The sequence below is a fragment of the Equus przewalskii genome, chromosome 12 (genome assembly GCF_037783145.1).
Source record: "Equus przewalskii isolate Varuska chromosome 12, EquPr2, whole genome shotgun sequence".
In the NCBI taxonomy this organism is placed as follows: Eukaryota; Metazoa; Chordata; class Mammalia; order Perissodactyla; family Equidae; genus Equus; species Equus przewalskii.
In genome coordinates, this window is record NC_091842.1 from 21,919,275 (window position 1) to 21,936,544 (window position 17,270).

Genomic DNA, 17,270 nt, shown 5'->3' on the forward strand with positions numbered 1-17,270 from the left:
GCAGCAGTCTGGTCTGCTCCACCATGGACGGGCTCACGCTATGTGTCCTGTGGCATTAGCCGCCCCTGCATATAATTCCTAGCACAGAAGAGCCTATGCTTGCAGTCCCAAACGACTCCATGCAAGCGTGATTGCCCAAAGGCTTAATACAGGTGCCACACACAGGCACACAGGTGACCTAAGAACTGTATTTGACACAGAGTATTATCTCCTAGTTCCAGGATTTACAAAAGCAAAATTTCTTGTAAAGTGTAATACACATTTCACGCACATATCACGAGTGTCCAGCTCAATGGATTAGCACAAAGTAAGCACAACTGTGTAACCAGCTTGGATGAGGAAAGAGAGGGTCACGAGCACTTCCTGTTCCCCCTGATCACTGCTGCCTGCGAGGACCTGCTCTCTTCACTGACAGCACCTATTCGTTTTCCCTCTTTCTAGACTTCCTGTAGATGGAATCACACACGATCTACTCTGTTGACTATTAGTATTCTAAAACTTGGAGGAATCCACATGAAAATCTGGCCATGCTGGGTCTCCAACACCTTATGACACCAGTGGCTGTGTCCGAATGACGCTCCCCCTTTAGGGGGGCCGGTGCTGTCCACTCACCCCAGTTCTCTCATCGCTCCTGTCTCGGACGCGTCTGACCTGCTTCCATTATCTCGGCTCCTATAAGCATTTAATCTTTTCCAATTCTGGTCTAATCCTTTTATTTCCAGGTGCTGCCACCTGTAATAGCTACATTGTTTCCTATGGGAAGGGAGCGTGGGGCAGCAGGACAACCTTTCTGTTTCGGAAATAGATAGACAGGAGTTGGAATCCTGATTTGCGACTAACGGGAGCCTCTACACAGGGTGGTGCTTAAGAACGTGGACTCTAGAGCCAGATGGCTGGGTTCAGGCGTCAGCACGATCGTGGGCAAGTTACTTTACCTCTCTGTGCCTCGGTTTCCTCATCTGTTAAGTGGGAAAAACCACGATCCCTACTTCACAGTCTTGCCACGAGGAATAAATGGGTTCACGCTTGTAAAGCACCTAGAACATTTACTCCCAGCCAAGGAGAAATGTTTCTTACACAATTAGATCCCCTTAAATATGTTATTTCACTCCTCAGAGACACAGTGACCTCATCTGTAAAATGGGAGTAGGAACGCTGGCTTCTTGGGTTCGTTGTGAGAATTAAATGAGACAAGCTGTTTGCAGGGCCCCCCACAGAGCAGATGCCAAATAAATACATCTGTTCTCTCGCCCCTTCCTGCCAAGCAGCACCCCTCTGCCTTGGGTCCCCGCATTAGCAATGAACAGGACTATTCAGGACATCACTGTGCTTCGGGCTTGGTGGTCCCGAGACCGCCTTACGGTCCTCCCCCTCTGCCAGTGCCAAGGCCCGGGCTGGGGTCGATCAGCCTGAGCCGTCTGCTCCACTGGCTTTCTCTCCTTAAATATTCATGGCCACACACGGCCTGTATTGTCACAGCTTATGTTTGAAGTTGAGGCTGGACTTTTTTTTTTTCCATCTGTCTTGTTCATAGTTCATTTTTATATGAAAAAAACCTCAAACTTAAAATGTCCATCTCTCTAGAGTTTCCATTTCAGGAGTTATTTTTCATGTTGTTCAGCATTTTGACACATCAGATCTGTTTTCAGGAGGAAATAAGCTGCCCAGAATGGCATGCTATTCCTTCCTTCCTTCATTCATAAAACATATCTTAAGCACCATATTGTTTGTTTGGTGGATGGAGTCTTTATTGATAGATAAATTAAATGAAATAAATACACAGAGTGATGGATGGTTGGGGAACGAGAGCTCAAGCAGAATCTTGGTTCCTCTCCACCCCAGCTTCTAGCTCTTGGCTTCTGCCTTCTTGCTGGACACTCTGCGCGACGAGGCCTTGCTGAGCATGCCAGGCCTTCTTGGCCTTTGGGGGCCTCTGTCTTCCTGGCCAGGAGTGCAGGCACCGTCTTGGACTTACTGCCCTTCAGAGGAGGAGCGGCCTTGGCTTTTAGCCCCTCCCCAGCCTCCAGGGCAACGTCCCCTTTAGGGACCTTGGCTCCCTCCTTCTTTTTGGCTGGGGAAGCAGCACCATTCTTACCCTTGGTGACTGAGTTTTTTTTTTTTTAAGTATGTAGTTAGCATCTTTATACAACTTAAATGTTTTTGCTGAGGAAGATTCTCCCTGAGCTAACGTCTGTGCCAATCTCCCTCTATTTTGTATGTGGGTCACTGCTGCAGCCTGGCCACTGACAAGTGGTGTAGATCCGCGCCCGGGAACCGAACCCCAGGCCGCCAAAGAGCATGCCAGACTCAATCATTTGGCCACGGGGCTGGCCCCTGTGCATTTGGAACTCTGACCCCCAGCTTTGTTTTCCAGTGGACCTCAGCACCTTGGCTGCTCCCTCTGCCTTTGACCTTTGACTCCATGCTGGGCCCATTGGTACTGGGAGGGACCTGTGTGGCCTTGTCTGGTTGTGGGGGGGACCTTCCTGGCCTCAGCCAGTCTTTCCACTTCGTCCTTGGGCTAGTCCCCTTTCTTGGGGGCCTTCTCCTTGGCTGCACATCGTTTGGAGGGAGCCGTCCTCACCTCCCCTGCCTTCCTGGGTCCCCTTTGCACCTCACTCGGGTTGGGAGGTCCTTCTTTGCCTCACTTCGTTTCTTGGGGCCCTTCTCCTTGGCCTCACTGGGTCTCCTGGGAGCTGTCACGGCAGGCATCTTCCTAGGCTGGGTTTTCCTTTTGTGTTTGGAAGCTAATTTGAAGCTGCTGGTGGCCCCTTGGCCTTGGAGCTGATGGGCCTCAGGAGGAGGCTGCAGTGCATGCCCGTGGCAGCAGGTACTTGAACCGGATGCTGTCCAACCTCAGGTACTTCTGCAGGATGTAAATCTTGATGGCTGCCATCAAGGCGACTGGGTGCTGCTCTCCTGCCTGCAGCACCTCCAGCGCCACGTGTAGCACAGGAGTGAGGTGGCTGGCGCTCCGCTTCGTGTTATAGACGAGGAAACTGAGATGCAGAGAGGCAAAAGGACTGTCATCTTCACATGGCCTGTAAGTGGCGGAGCTGGGTTGAAACCCATCGTGCTCTTTAACCCCGCTCCTGGGTGGGGCAGGCAGTTTGGTTTTGTCCCCACACGGTTATCCCCTTTTTCCATTTTGGCAGAACCTCACTTTTGTTTAGATGCCCACCCCTCCCCATCATGATTTAGGGTTACATTCTGATGAGTCTAAAGTAATCAAGGTCACCCTAGTCGCATTGCTGGTGATTGGTTTAGGAACAGGCATATGACATGATTCTGGCCAATGAGATGTGAAGGGAAGAATACAGGGGCTTCTGGGAAGGTTCTCCTCACAGATAGAAAGCAACATTTGGGAAAAGGTGTAACACTCGGAACCACGGCAGCCATCTTATGCTCTGAGGCAGCTAGTCTGCAGAAAGCCACATTTCAGCTCGGAAAATCAGAATGCAGAAAGAACTTGGGTTTTTGTTGTTTCTGGCATGGCGCTATGAACAGACTTCCTTTTAGGTAAGAGAGCTGCTTTTCCTTCATTGGGGTTTCGTGTTGTTTGCAGCTGAAAGCCTTCTTAATGAATCTATCTCTTAATGAGTAAAACCAAAGCCGATTTCCTAGTGGGGAGGAAGAGAAGGATGCTAACCCAGGACGGCGGAGAGGTGAGGATGGGATTGGCGAGTGGGGCAAGGATCTGTGGGCTGTGATAAGGGATTGATTTTGTTCTCAGAGCAGTGGGAAACCTCTGGAGGGTTTGAACATTCACTCAGTGGCCGTGTGGAGAATTATTTGGGAGTGGGTGGGAGTGGAGGGCGGGAGCCGCAGACATTCAGATGAGAGGTGAGGCGGGGCAGGTAGAGCAGGAGGTAAGCAGGTGGATTCCAGCTGTATTTTGGAGGCGGGGCCATCAGCGCTTGCTGATGGGTTAAAGGCAGGGGTGAGGAATGACAGGACTCGGGGGAAGGAAGTATCTATGAGCCACTGCCATAGGTTCACGGTTAACTTAGCATCAGTCACATCTGTCTCTGCTGCTTACTGACCGTGAACTTCTGTGAGATTCCAGAGTCTGAACCGGACCCACATTTTCTATTTCCGTGTCTGTTTTATTCATCACCTAACACAGCACTTTGTACACGCTAGAGACAAAAATAAATGTTTGTTGAGTGAATAAACACATGCATGTATTCACTCACTCCCAGTCCGCTCATTGCAGAGGCTGGCATAGTTTTGCGTGCTGTAGGTTCTCCATCAGGCTTCACGGAACGAATGAGTGAGCAGTCGTGTGCCTCTCCTGGTGTGCCGTGCGGCCTGCCCCACAAGGAGCTGGAAGATGGCAGAAAAGCACTGAGCTCCTGCTTCTGCCGAAGACCGTGGCACCGTGACATCAACCTGCCACTCAGAAAGACGGCAAATCTATCGGGTCATAAATTTGACTGCAAACTAATATGCTAGCAATAATAAACATTAATTAAACTCTTAATTCTCCATCATTTTGCTTGTCATAATACATTTTAGAAGGGCATCAGGGCTGATTCTGATGGGTTGAAGATCTTAAAAAAAAATCCAGGGAAGTTTGAGCTCATGCATTCCTCTTCTCAAGACGCTATTTCTATAGTAAGCAGGGAGAATTTTTTGGTCATTTGCTCTCTATACAGTGACAATAAATTGTGTATTTACATGTTTACTTATTCATTCACTTATTAATTCAACAAATATATATTTAGTGTCAACTAATTCCAAACACTATTCCAGTTCTTGGGGTACAATAATAAACATAATGGGCAGGGACCCTGCCTCATGGAGCCATATTTTCATCAGGAAGACAAACACTAAGCAAGTAACCAAATCAACAATGTAATTTCATACAGTAACCATGCCTGTGGAGAAAATGAAACAGGATGTGAGGCTGGAGAGGGCTGTGGCAGGAGAACTCTTTGAATGAAGTGGTCATGGAAGGTGTCTTCAGTATACACAAATTTCAGGGAGAGTGTTCCAGGAAAAAAAAAGGGACAGCATGTGCAAAGGCCCTGTGCAGGGAAGCGAGTGGGCGTGTTTGTGAAAGAAAAGAGAGCCTGTGTGGCTGGAGCAGTCATTTGTATGAGCTGCCTCTGTGCAGCAGGAGGTGGTAAGAGGAGTTGGGATGGAGAAAGGGCTCTGGCCTGGACTTCATTCAGGCATTTATTTGTCTATTCAATGTGTAGATGGCAGGTGCCTATTTGGCACAGGTACCATGCGAGGTAATATCCAAAGATAAAGACCACTGCCTGGGGACGCTCACCACGGCGAAGACAGAGAAGTCAACGGCTCACCGCGTTATAATGTGACAGGAACCACAATGGTGGACGCTGGGTTGTTCACCCACAGGAGGGCTGTGCTTCTCCCTCACTTGCAGTCCACTTTGGCTGTGTGGCTTGTGGCTTTTGGACAATAAAATGTGAACCAACAGGACAAGTTCTGCCTTCGGAGCTCATCCATGCTGAGCCCCTGTCACAGTGACCCTTGTTACCCTCTGCCATGACAATTGGAAATGTTCTAGATAGAGGCTGCTCCGTCCATGTGGGCCCTGGAGCCAGGCTGGTGACCTTCAATGGTCAAGTGGTGTGTGAGAGAAACAGAACAGCACTGTGTGAGCCTCTGAGGTCGTGGGGTCACTTATGACTGCGGTATAACCCGGCCCTTCCCGACTGATGTGGCCACGGATGGATAAACACAAGAGCGGAACACGAGACCCAGCCTGAGGGAGTCAGGCAAAGCTTCCCAAGGAGCTGGAAGGACAAGTGGGGACTCTCCAGTGATGGGAAGGGAGCAGGTGCTATGGGCAGAGGGAGAGAGAAACCTCCCTCAGGCGGGGTCACAGAGGAACCCCAGGTGAAGCTCCAGACGGTGTCAATAAGAGCAGGCTTCGGGTTCAGACAGGCGTGGGTTTGACTTCTGGCTCTGCCACTCTCTGTGTCTCTGATCTTGGGCAGAAGCTCCTGACGTTTCCTGTGTATCAGGTTTCTCGTTGCACGAGAGGCAAGATGACACTCCCCCGCCTGTGCCCGGGACCTGTGTATAAGCACTCGTTCAGAGTAGCGCAACGTTAGAGGTAAGGGCAGATGCCCAGGGTCACTGGCTCCAGCTTTGTCCTGACCTCCACCAAACCCCAAAACTGCAACAATGAGAGCCAGCACACATGGGGCATCTCACATGTGCCAGCTCTACCTGCTTTGCACGCATTACAAAACCATAGAACATTAGTGCTACCGTCTTTCTCATTTGACAAATGAAAAAATGGGAGCACAGGGTGTAAATGACTTGTCCAGAATCGCACAGCTGCAAAGTGGCAGAGCTGGAATTCTGACATGAGGTCTGAGTCCGGTGTCCACACTTGTAACCATGAGGCCATCTTCTGCTGCTGAGCTTACACACCTGAGGGGTTCATGCCCAATGGTGGAGATGAGATTCCTGGTCCAGGAGGTGTGGCTAAGACTCCTGTCCTGGCGCAAGTTGAAGAGAGGGAGGGCTCCTGGCCAGATATGCCAGCAGGGGAGATGCTGTGACCTAGAAGATGGGATGAAACAGGCAGGGGTGGGTCCCGAAAGGAAGGTGGCTGATGAGGACCTGGGAATTGCACCAGGTTTCTTACAGTGAAGGCCAATCTTCACTGAGCCCCTGTTCCAGGCCAGGATGTACACTCTGTGCTCTTCATACAGGGCTGCACACAGCTGTCTGCGGACATTGGAGCAGCCATCCGCTGGGCCTTCAGATCTAGCATTCTGAGTGTGTCTTTATGAGCGAGTGCTGTTGCAGATGTTCCTGAGGAGAACCCAGAGAGGAAAGCAGGATGAGAAGACCCTGGGGTGTCAAGGGGGGGCTCCCTCCCTCTGGGCTTCATCCCAAGGGCAGTGGGAAGCCAACACAAGAGCTTTAAGAGCCCCTCGGGGAGCATTAGCATATATTTTTCCTTTTGACAAACTCACTCTGGCTGTCATTAGGATTGCAAGGGAGCAAGACTGGGGGTGGGGAGACCACTTAAGATGCCGATGCAATCATCCTGTCTGGTCCAGGTCGAGACCAGGGGCTGCAAAATGGAGAGCAGCGGGTGCATCTCTCTCTCTGGACTTGTGACCCTGGACTAGTGCTCCAGTGACACTTCATCCCCGTGCTCCTTCTTCCTAGGAGAAAGGGCTACCTGACCTATGTTTACGTTTCCAAAGTGGCAGTCCTGCAAATTGTAGCTGAGATTTCTGCACTGCCCACATCCCCAACGTTCCGGTCACAGGCCACGTAGCCCTGGCAAGCTGGTCACTGTGCTTCTTATTTTGTTTTGTTTCCTGAGATTTCTGTTTGGTTAGTGGCAGGGCTCTTTACAGGTTTAAGTTCATAAGGCCAGGTTCCAGCTCTCATCTCATCCTCCAGCTCTCCTGTCACAGGTGAGCAGCCTGGGTGACCTGGCCCAAGGTGAGCAGTGTTTTCTGGACTCTGGGCATCTGCTCCAACTGGGCAAACCTCCCCGTGGGAGCTGAAAAAGCATGGGTTAACTTTCTTTTCCAATTAGCTCCGCATTTTGTATAAAGACAAAATCCTTTATTAAGTTAATGAGGCATAATAATTATTAATTGCTAATTATTCATAGTTGCTTAGTCTATTTAAAAGAAATGATACCATTTAGAGCAAGATTTAAAGATATGCAAATATCAAACAGCCTCGTTCAAATATTCAGTTACTTTGTGGGACCCTGGCAGACACGTTGACTTTTTTGCCAGCAAAAAAATTCTAAATTCTCTGACTTGGAAAGTCAGCGTACCACCTGTCTGTCCTTGGCCAACCTCCTTAACGTCTGACTGTCAGTTTCCCCACCTGTGGAACGGGGCTGTGAATACCTTCTTGCCCCCCTGCTGGGCCTTTTGTGAGAGGGCATCAGAAAAGCGCATAGCACGGCACTGAGCCCACGCTGAAAAAGTTGAGAAATACAAGTTATCTATTAGAAATTGCTTCTTCATCTGACCCTGGATGTATCTCCTCGTTTTAAATTAAATAAATAACTATATACATATATAAATATGTGTTTATACATCTATATCTACATCTATCTATATCTAAAGCTATAGCTGTCAACTCTGGCTCAGGGTTCTTAAGCCTTCAGGATAACTCAAAGCTATAAAAATACTCGCAGGCAGTGCTAACACGTTACTGACGCATTCAGGCCTCTCCGTTCAAATGCCTACACCCTTTCTCTGTCTTGGAATACGGGAGGCAAATGTTTTCTCTTCTTCATTCTTCCTGCTCCGTGCTGTGTGGTGAAGCTGAAAGAGTGGGATGCTTATTTCTCCCTGTTGGTTCAAGGACTAGAAGTTAGCCAACTGTGGGGACCAGAGAGGGTGACCACTGGGCTTCCAAGACACCCCTTGAATCTCCTCCCTGGCAGCCTCTCCGGGTCACTACCCCAGCACCGTCTCCTGGGCTCCTTCTAAGCTCCAGTCGTCTGAGGGTGGGGACTTCGGTGTTTGTTCACCCTCTGAATTGCACCCTCTGGATCCAGTGGCTTACTGAGAGAAACCCCTCTTCTTTTTAAGAAGCCTAGTTAAGGAGTTACACATACCAGAGGGAAAACCCTCTCTCACCTTAGCCAGAACCACTTACACTGAGATGGCAAGGATGAGACCAGCCCCGCCAGCTCCAGGGACAACAAGTTCCACGTTGGCAGCTACAGGAGGTAGTGCGGAGCCAAACCTAGCGGTGACAACAAAGTCAGGTTCCAAATGGAGCGAGAGCAGCAACCGCGGTAGGTGAAGCCAGGGCAGCGAGTGGGGGAAGCCACCAGGGCTTGAGAATGTTCCATGTGCCGGATGCTGTTCTAAACAGTGTCACACTTCGCCTGACTTGTCCAGAATTGGTTATCATTCTCTTCACGTCACTGATGAGGACACTGAGGGCCAGAGAAGGTGAAAGACATTTTCAAAGCCCTGTGGCCAGCAAGTGTGAACCTAAAATATGTGCCTTAACTGTGACAACACTCTCTGTATCCCTTTAATGTCTCCTAAAGGGAAGGTGGCGGTCACTCAAGACGTAGCCAGAGAAAGGGACGGTAGAAGGAAGATGTGAGGAGGCTGAGAGTTCATGGCTGTTTATTGTGGCCAATGTAATCATCACCACTTGTCGCTTTTCCCCAAGAGGAGGGGAGACCCAGGTGATTTTAGTATGCGACTCAACCACAATTACCACAACGGCCGTAGAGTAATGGCCATGTCCTGATTCTGGGAAACTGAATATGCTAGGTTACGTGGCAAGAGGAATTCAAGTTGCAGATGGAGCTAAGGTTGCTAATCAGATGACTTAGAGTAAGGAGAAGACCCTGAATCATCTGCGTGGATCCAACCGAATCACAGGGTCCTTCAGTGGAGACAAGGAGGCAGAGAGAGAGAACCAGAGAGGTGGCATCATGAGACCCACCTGTCATTGCTGATTTTGAAGAGGGAGGAAGAGGATCAAGAACCAAGGACAGTGGGCAGACTTGAGAAGCTAGAAAAGGCAAGAAAACAGACAAGCCCCTGAGCCTCACGGGGAATGAAGCCCTGATGGCGCCTTAATTCTAGTCCAGTGACACCCATTTCAGACTTCCGACCTCCAAAACTAGAACATAGAAAACTTGCATTGTCTTAAGCCACGACATTCCCGGTAATTTGTGGCAATAGCAACAGGAAGTTAATACAGCAGGGCAACTGCACATTTAAAAATCACACACCACCTGAATCTAATCAAACCTTTGGGCTGTAGACTTCGTATCTGTAAGAAGAATGCGAGGTAAAGGAACATGTGAAACAGCCCCACAGGAAGCAATTATCCCAAACTGGAACAAGCATCCTTCTGCAGGACAACCGCCAGAGTCTTGTTCTAAGGCATGAAAACAAGGGGGCACTGAAAGGTGGGGTCCCCACGTGGTTGTCCCTGGGCAATCTTGGCTTGTGCTCTTTGTCCTGATATATTATTAATAGTACCATATTTCACTCTCCAAAATGTTCACATTTAGATGACAAGTGATGTCGTCATTGTATCAGAGGAAGCTTGAGAGACCTACCAACCAAACTCAGTGAATGAAACTGACATGAATCTTGATTTTGGAAAACTAACTTAAAAATTTATTTGTTTAGGCAGTTGGGAAATTTGAATATGGACTGGGTATTACATAAGTTTATAATTTTGTGAGGTGTGATGATACCGTTGTGGTTATGTATAAAAATGTCCACCATTTATGAGGTGTTACTGAAGTATTTAGGTGCAGGAGGCATGATCTCTGGGATTTACTTTAAAATAAATCAGATAGAGATGGAATAAAATATAAGGTATAGATGAAACAAATATGGCAAAATGTTGGTAGTCGTTGAAGCTGGGTGATGGATATGCGGGAGTTTGTTATACTCTACATTTGAGTCTGAGAGTTTTCATGATGAAAAGTTAGAAACCCATGTCCTGTGTGTGGCTTTGGATGTTCAGGGCAGACCCAGCCGCCTGGCTCCCCTTGCTCCTCTCATGCTGGACTGGCCTCACGGGCTGGCTCGAGATAAGACTGGGACACAGAAGGAGGAAATGCCTCCAAAGGTCCTTAAACAAGGCCATGAACACCAGCCCTGGAGTTATGCTTTGGCGAATAAGATTACAAATGTGGGTAAGGAATACATTAATACCTTGATTCTCATTTGCCATTGTTTCTTGTGGGAAACCTCACGGGGAGGTACGGCTCTGGTTTGAGGTAAAATTCAGGCATCCTGACATTCATACGAATGGAGGGATATAAGACGAAAAACCATCCGTGAACCGCTGCCTAGCAGGGCTAGTCGCAGCGAGCACCAAGTAGTGGAAAGATCATGAGTTTTGGGTCCAAAATCCTGGTTCTGTCATGTCATACCTATGTGACTTTAGGCAAGTCACTTGACCCCTCTGAATCCCAGCTTTGGGAAAAGAAATCCTTATTTCTCAGATCATTGAGAGGATGAAATACTCTAACATATGAAAAAGGTCAGACACATAGTAGGGCCTTAGTAAGCATTTCTTCTCCATCACTTCCTGCGGCATGGATGTTTCGGATATCAGTCATTCATATTCTATTTTGGATACTATCTGATGTTTAGAAATGCGTTGTTTTCTGATTATAAAATAATGTTTATTCATTATAGAAGACCTAAAAGACTATAGAAGCATAAAAAATAAAATAAGAATCTTCCATAAAACCACCCATTAAAGATTTCAGTGGTACATATTGTGATTCGCTCCCATTTTCTCTCTCTCTGTCTCTGTTTCTTTGTGTGTGTATGTAAAAATAATTGCGATCATCTTTTTTCTTATTTTTGAGGAAGATTAGCCCTCAGCTAACATCTACAGCCAATCCTCCTCTTTTTGCTGTGGAAGACTGGCCCTGACCTAACCTCTGTGCCCATCTTCCTCTACTTTATATGTGGGACGCCTGCCACAACGTGGCTTGATAAGTGGTGTGTAGGTCCACGCCTGGGATCTTAACTGGTGAAACCCTGGGCCACTGAAGCGGAACTTGTGAACTTAACTGCTGTGCCACGGGGCTGGCCCCTGGGGTCGTCTTATATACAGATTTTTCTATCTGATTTTTTCAATACGTTATAAAAGTTTTTCTCCCTGTGGTTTTTTTTTTCCTCCATGTTTAACAATAAAAGCATATGAGGCTTTGGAGTAAAATCAACCTGGGTATGAGAATTCAAGCTTTACCATTTCTTAGATTTTAGTCCCTGGGAAAATTCTGAGTCTCCTTTCATAGGGTCAGTGTGGGGTTTAAATGGCGTAAGGCACATAGAACTCGGCACACAGTTCCTAAAACACAGTAAGTGCTTATAAGACGGTGGAGGCTGTTACTGATTTGACTGGACTCCTGCGTCTGTTAGGCTTGGTTCTGCTGCGATGACAAACAGCACAGCAATCTCAGCCACTTAACACAAGTCTGCTCCTTACTGCCGACTGAAAGCACTCTCTTGGGTGGCTGTTTTCACATAGTGATTTAGAACTCCAGGTCGCTTCCACTTTGTAGCATTTCCACCGCATACGTTTCCATAATTGCCGACGCAGGGAAGAGAAGCTGGAAGATTTTACACGAGCAATTAAACGCTTTGATCCGGAAGAAATATGCATCCATTCTACTTACAACCAATTGGCCAGAACTGATGGCATGGCCCCACCTTCACAGAGTAAGGGTGTGGAGAAAAGTAACCCTCCCAGGTACTCAGAAGAGGAGGACACCCAAATTAGGTGAGCAGTAGGCATCTCTGCCACGGCGTTCTCTCTATGCTGGGATTGTTTGCTCCTGTGGAAATCAGTGCACTTCGATTCAAGGTCAGCCCCAGTGTGTCTATGAGTCCTCAGCCCTGACCTGGTAAAGAGAAGAAAAGGCAGGTGATTCAGACGCACTGATGTCTCCTGGGTCTGCCTGAAGCTGAGGTTTCCGCCGTGGTTCAACGCAGTTCTCTCTGTGTGTCTGAGATTTACTGCCCCCTTGCTCAGGGCTGCGAATGGTGCAGTTAAGCAAAAGGGTCTGGCTGATCACAGTCAGCATTTCATCAGTGCCCTCTCATCACCCTGGTCTACAACTTGTCCCCAGGGCCACTGGTCCCAGAAGGGAGTGTATCAGGCCCTGCTGTGGGGTTTAATACCACTGCATCACGGGGTACAGGACACTAAGTAGATCTGAGTCCTGGTGCGTGGGGGTGGGGGAAGGGCCGAGGGGCTCCTGGGGAATTACCAGATCTCCCAGAGGATCTTCTTCTTGAAGTTATGCCTCTTGGTTTTCATTCCTTCTTCCTTCTTCCCAAGCATATCAGTCTTTTGCCTTGCCAGAAGTGGGTGGTGGGTAAAGGAAAGACAATTTTAAGGGTCAGAAAACATGGGTGTGCATTATGGCTTTGCCCCCCACCAGCTATGTGTCCTGGGGCAAGTTGCTCCCCATCTCTGGGCCTGCATCTTCTCATTTATGTAATGAGGACAGGATGAGCTCTCTGACTTCCATCATTCTATGATTCTGAGGCTCCGTATGTGAGCTCAGATACTGAGGGAGCAACATGTCTGAGACCATCTCTATCAGTTAGGATGCTTTTGGTCATAGGCAACAGAAACATTAACTCAAACTGGCTTAAACAATACAGAAATGTATCGCTCCCAAATGTACTGTATAGACTTCCGGGTAGGGTGAGTTTTAGGATTGGTGACGAACAGCTCAAGCACATTTTCAAAGACCCACGTTCATTCTTCTCCTCTCTGTGCAATCCTTGAGGCTGGCTTCCTTGCTTCTGCCTGCAGATGTTCTGGTTATCACGGCCAGATATGAAAACATCCAGACCAAGAAGAGAGAGCATCTCTTCCAGTGGAGGCCATCTTGGGAGAGAGAAAACTTTACTGAAAGCCACCGGGAGTCTTGCCCCTTTGGCGAGAGGTAGGTCACATGCCCATTCCTCAACATGGCAGTCACCGGCAAAGTGGTGGGATTGCTTTAGCACAAACAGGTCCATCCATGGAGTCTGGGGTGAGCTCAGCTGGGGATGGGCTGTGTCCAAGGGATATCTGAAACAAAATCAGGCTTCTGTTTGAAAGGAAGAAGGGGTCTGGGGATGGCCCAACTAACTCACCATTTTTCATTGAATTTATCATTTTCTCTTCAGACGATTAATTCTCCATAAAAGCAATAGTAAACATATACTGAATGTTTGCTATGGATTGTCTCTCTGTCAAGGTCTCTACAAGCAATTTCATCCCTGATCTCTACAACAGCCCAGGGAGGCAGATGCTAATAGTATGCCCATTCTACAGATCAGGAAAATGAGGTTCCAGTAAGGTGACTTGCTCAAGGTCACAAATGAGAAGTCCGAGTGCCAATTCAAGCCCACATCTGGGAGATTCCAAAGTCTGAGCTTACAACTCCTCCGCTCTATTGTGTTTGGTGAGAAAAAGGAAGAGTCACGAGCATCAATAGAACACCAAGAGCGCCTCACGTACACGTAGGTTTGCTGTCGCGGTTAATCCCCACAATGAGCCACTTAGGTAGTCATTATTATTGCTGCTTCACATTTTGTGAAGTTAAGTTTCAGAGACGGTATTTAACTAGCCAAGAGTTTCAGAGCCAGTAAGAGGCAGAGACCTAAGTCTGTCTGATATCATTCCTTTTTAGGAAAGAATGCTTTTTATCCATAAGGAATGGAACACCCAATGAAAAGCGGCCCAAACAACAGGGATTTCATTTTCTATCATAACCAGAAGAGGAGAAGTAGGTCACCCCAGGAGTGGGTCAACAGTTCAACAGGAGAATTCTGGACCTCAGCTCCTCCCATGTCTCAGATCCACCATCCACAGTGTGTTGTCACCTTCTCCTCTCATAGCCTCCAGGCCTCCTGGTCTTCATGAAAACTCCTTCAAAAGCAGGAAGAGGCAGTGGTGGGTCAGGAAATGAAGCTGTCCTAGTGTATTTCTCTTTTTTATCAGGAAGAAATTGCTTCCCAATATTCCCCAGATGATTTCCCGCTACATCCCATTGGAAAGAATGTTCACAGTCCTAGCTGCAAGGGAGCCCAGGAACACAAGTGTCTGTGTTTCAGTTTCTATTGTTTCTCTTGAAGGCAGGTTCAGGCAGCTTAGAAAAGGGCAGGGGAAGGGCCCTTGGGAAGGCAACCAGCAAAGCCAACCACACACTCAGATGGTGTTCCAGCGTAGGGCCTATCCTCAGATTCCTTGTATTCTTACAGCCTAATGAAGCACTAAGTGCTCAATACGTGCTTTTGAGAGAAACTGGATGATTTTGATAATTTGGGACTATCTGGGGGATTCTGGAGAAGTGAGTGTTGATGGATAAATGGAATTGTAGATTAATGGTTGTCTTCATCAGTTCAGGCTACTATAACAAAATACTATAGGCTCAGTGGCTTATAAACAATAGAAATTTATTTCTCACAGTTCTGGAGGCTGAAAGTCCAAGACTGAGGTGCCAGCTTGGTCAAGTTCTGGTGAGGACCCTCTTCTGGGTTGTAGTCTGCCGACTTCTCATTGTGTCCTCACATGGCAGAGATCTGAGAGAGGAAGCAAGCTCTCTGGTGACTCTTAGAAGGGTGCTGATCCTGTTCATGAAGGCTCCACCCTCAAGACCTCACTTAATCCTAACCACCTTCCAAAGGCCCCACCTCCTAATACCATCACATTGGGGGGTAGGGTTTCAAAATAGGAATTTGGGGGGAGACATAAATATTCAGTCCATAACAGTGGTCTTTTTCCTTACATTTTCACTTTTTGCCTTTCAGACCTTTTGACTGCCTGTCAGTGAGTTGTCCAGCAAGAAACTGCAAGTGAGAGGAGAGGCAAGGGGGTCTCAGTTTCCTCATCTGTGAAATGGGTGAGAATGAGCTCAAGTTTGTTTCTTATAAAGCTTTTCCAGCTTTTGTCCTTGGTCCTGGGATTAGGGCCACTCAGAAAAATATGACTTAGACTCAACATGCAAAGGGTTCCCAACCTTGGAGCACCATCCCCCCCAACCCCGAGATGCCAGAGCAGATGTACAGACAGACGACGAGAGTCTGCTGGAGGGTCAGAAGTTGTGTCTGGGAGAAGAGACTAAATTGGCAACTGGCCTGGCTTAGCTATGAGAACTGAAGGTAATTCGCAGGGAAGGAAATGGCTGTTACCCTCAACTCTCAGTCCAGGTCCAGCCTGCCCAGCTGCCCAGAGAGCAGTTCCCCTTGAGGAGCAGATAGGAGTGTAGACTCTAGACTGCAAGTCCTTGGTCACGGTTGCACACTGGCGTCTCTGGCATGGGGTGGGTGTGGGTGGTGGGGAGCTTTAAAAAATATTGGTGCCTGGGTCCCATCCCCAGCAATTGAGACTTGGGTCACAGCCTGGCCTGGGGGTTTTTAAGAGTCTCTCTAGGTGATTCCAATGCACAGACAAGGTTGAGAACTGCAGCTTTAGATGAGACTGCCCTCATCCAAATCCTGCTTCTGCCACTGGGTGTGTGACCTTGGACACAAGTTCATTAACCTCTTGGTACCTCAGTTCCCTCATCTGTGAAATGGGGCTAATGACAATCATGGGAGCATTCTGAAGGCAACTGGGACAGTCCCTATAAAGTACATGCCTTTCCCACAGTAAATGCTCAGTCCAATTTGACCATAATGTCCCCAGAGGTCCTGTCCTGCTAACACCTACCAAGAGCACTAGACTCCACCACCATGGATGACCCACTGTCACATGCAGCCACCCTGGAAACACTGGGGCCCTGATCTACCTTCGGAATCAGACATCTTGGATACACATGATGGTCTGAAGCCTTCCGGGAATTCTTGGTTTCCTAGAGTAGACGCCTTGGGTTTTTCCTCTTCCTTCTGATAACAGGATTCCATCTTTCCTGTGGGGAACCACCCTTCCCCCACTCTTAGTCCACATAGTTGGGTGAGGCTGACCCTAACTCCCGGCTCCTGGCTGTGTAGCTGACCCAGGCTTGTCAAGTAAGAACAAAGCCAACAGTTGTTCGCTCTCTTGGGAACGAGGCCTCCTCTGCCCTGGCATTGCCTAACCGGGAGGAGACCATCTATGCGACCAGGAGATGAGAGCCTGCCTGAGAATGAGGCCCACTCAGGGGAGCCCAGAGGCAGTGACACCTGCCTGAGAACACAGTCCACACAGGGAAACCAAATCCAGTGATAAGGACAGATGTGTTCCCTATGACACATTTGGGAACTCGAATGGGGTCTAACTGTGGGTTTCTCAGAGACATGGGCCAATTTGCTCTTTTTATGGCTCAAGCCATCTTGAGTTGGGCTTCGAATATAATTGAGAGTCTGATAAATATACCTCATCTTGGCTTACTGGTCCACCCTAAGGCCAAGTCCTCTGTCCTGGTGTCACACCTTGTCCCCATCCAGGGCCATACCTTGCTTCCTTTCCCTCCACTGAGAGTAGCAAGTGTGCTGGGCATTCTGAGCTGGGCTGGCAGTGGCAGCCTATGACGGGTTGCAGCTAAGATTGTCCATGTCCTCAGAGCGGACCAGAACTGGAACAGAACCCCAGGTCACATGAAACAGAGGCACAGTGCCCAGAAGCAGGGAGGAGACCACTCTGCTAGTGCTGTTCTGCTCTTGGCTGGCCAGGCCGTACCCGCATTCATCTGTTTGCCTCTGAGTATTTAGAATTGTTTGGCAACTGACCAGCAGGAGGGCCCATGGCGGTGAAGGGATTTCAAGTGATATCATATGAGGACAAGTGAGCAACCCTGGAAAGAAAAGATAGATTGC

At 48.3% G+C, this 17,270-nt stretch overlaps 1 pseudogene; it reads right to left on the reverse strand.

Moving 5' to 3' along the window:
* Nucleotides 1-2,307: 2,307 nt before the first annotated feature.
* On the reverse strand, nucleotides 2,308-12,819 carry LOC103556857 (histone H1.8 pseudogene; annotated as a pseudogene).
* Nucleotides 12,820-17,270: the final 4,451 nt, after the last annotated feature.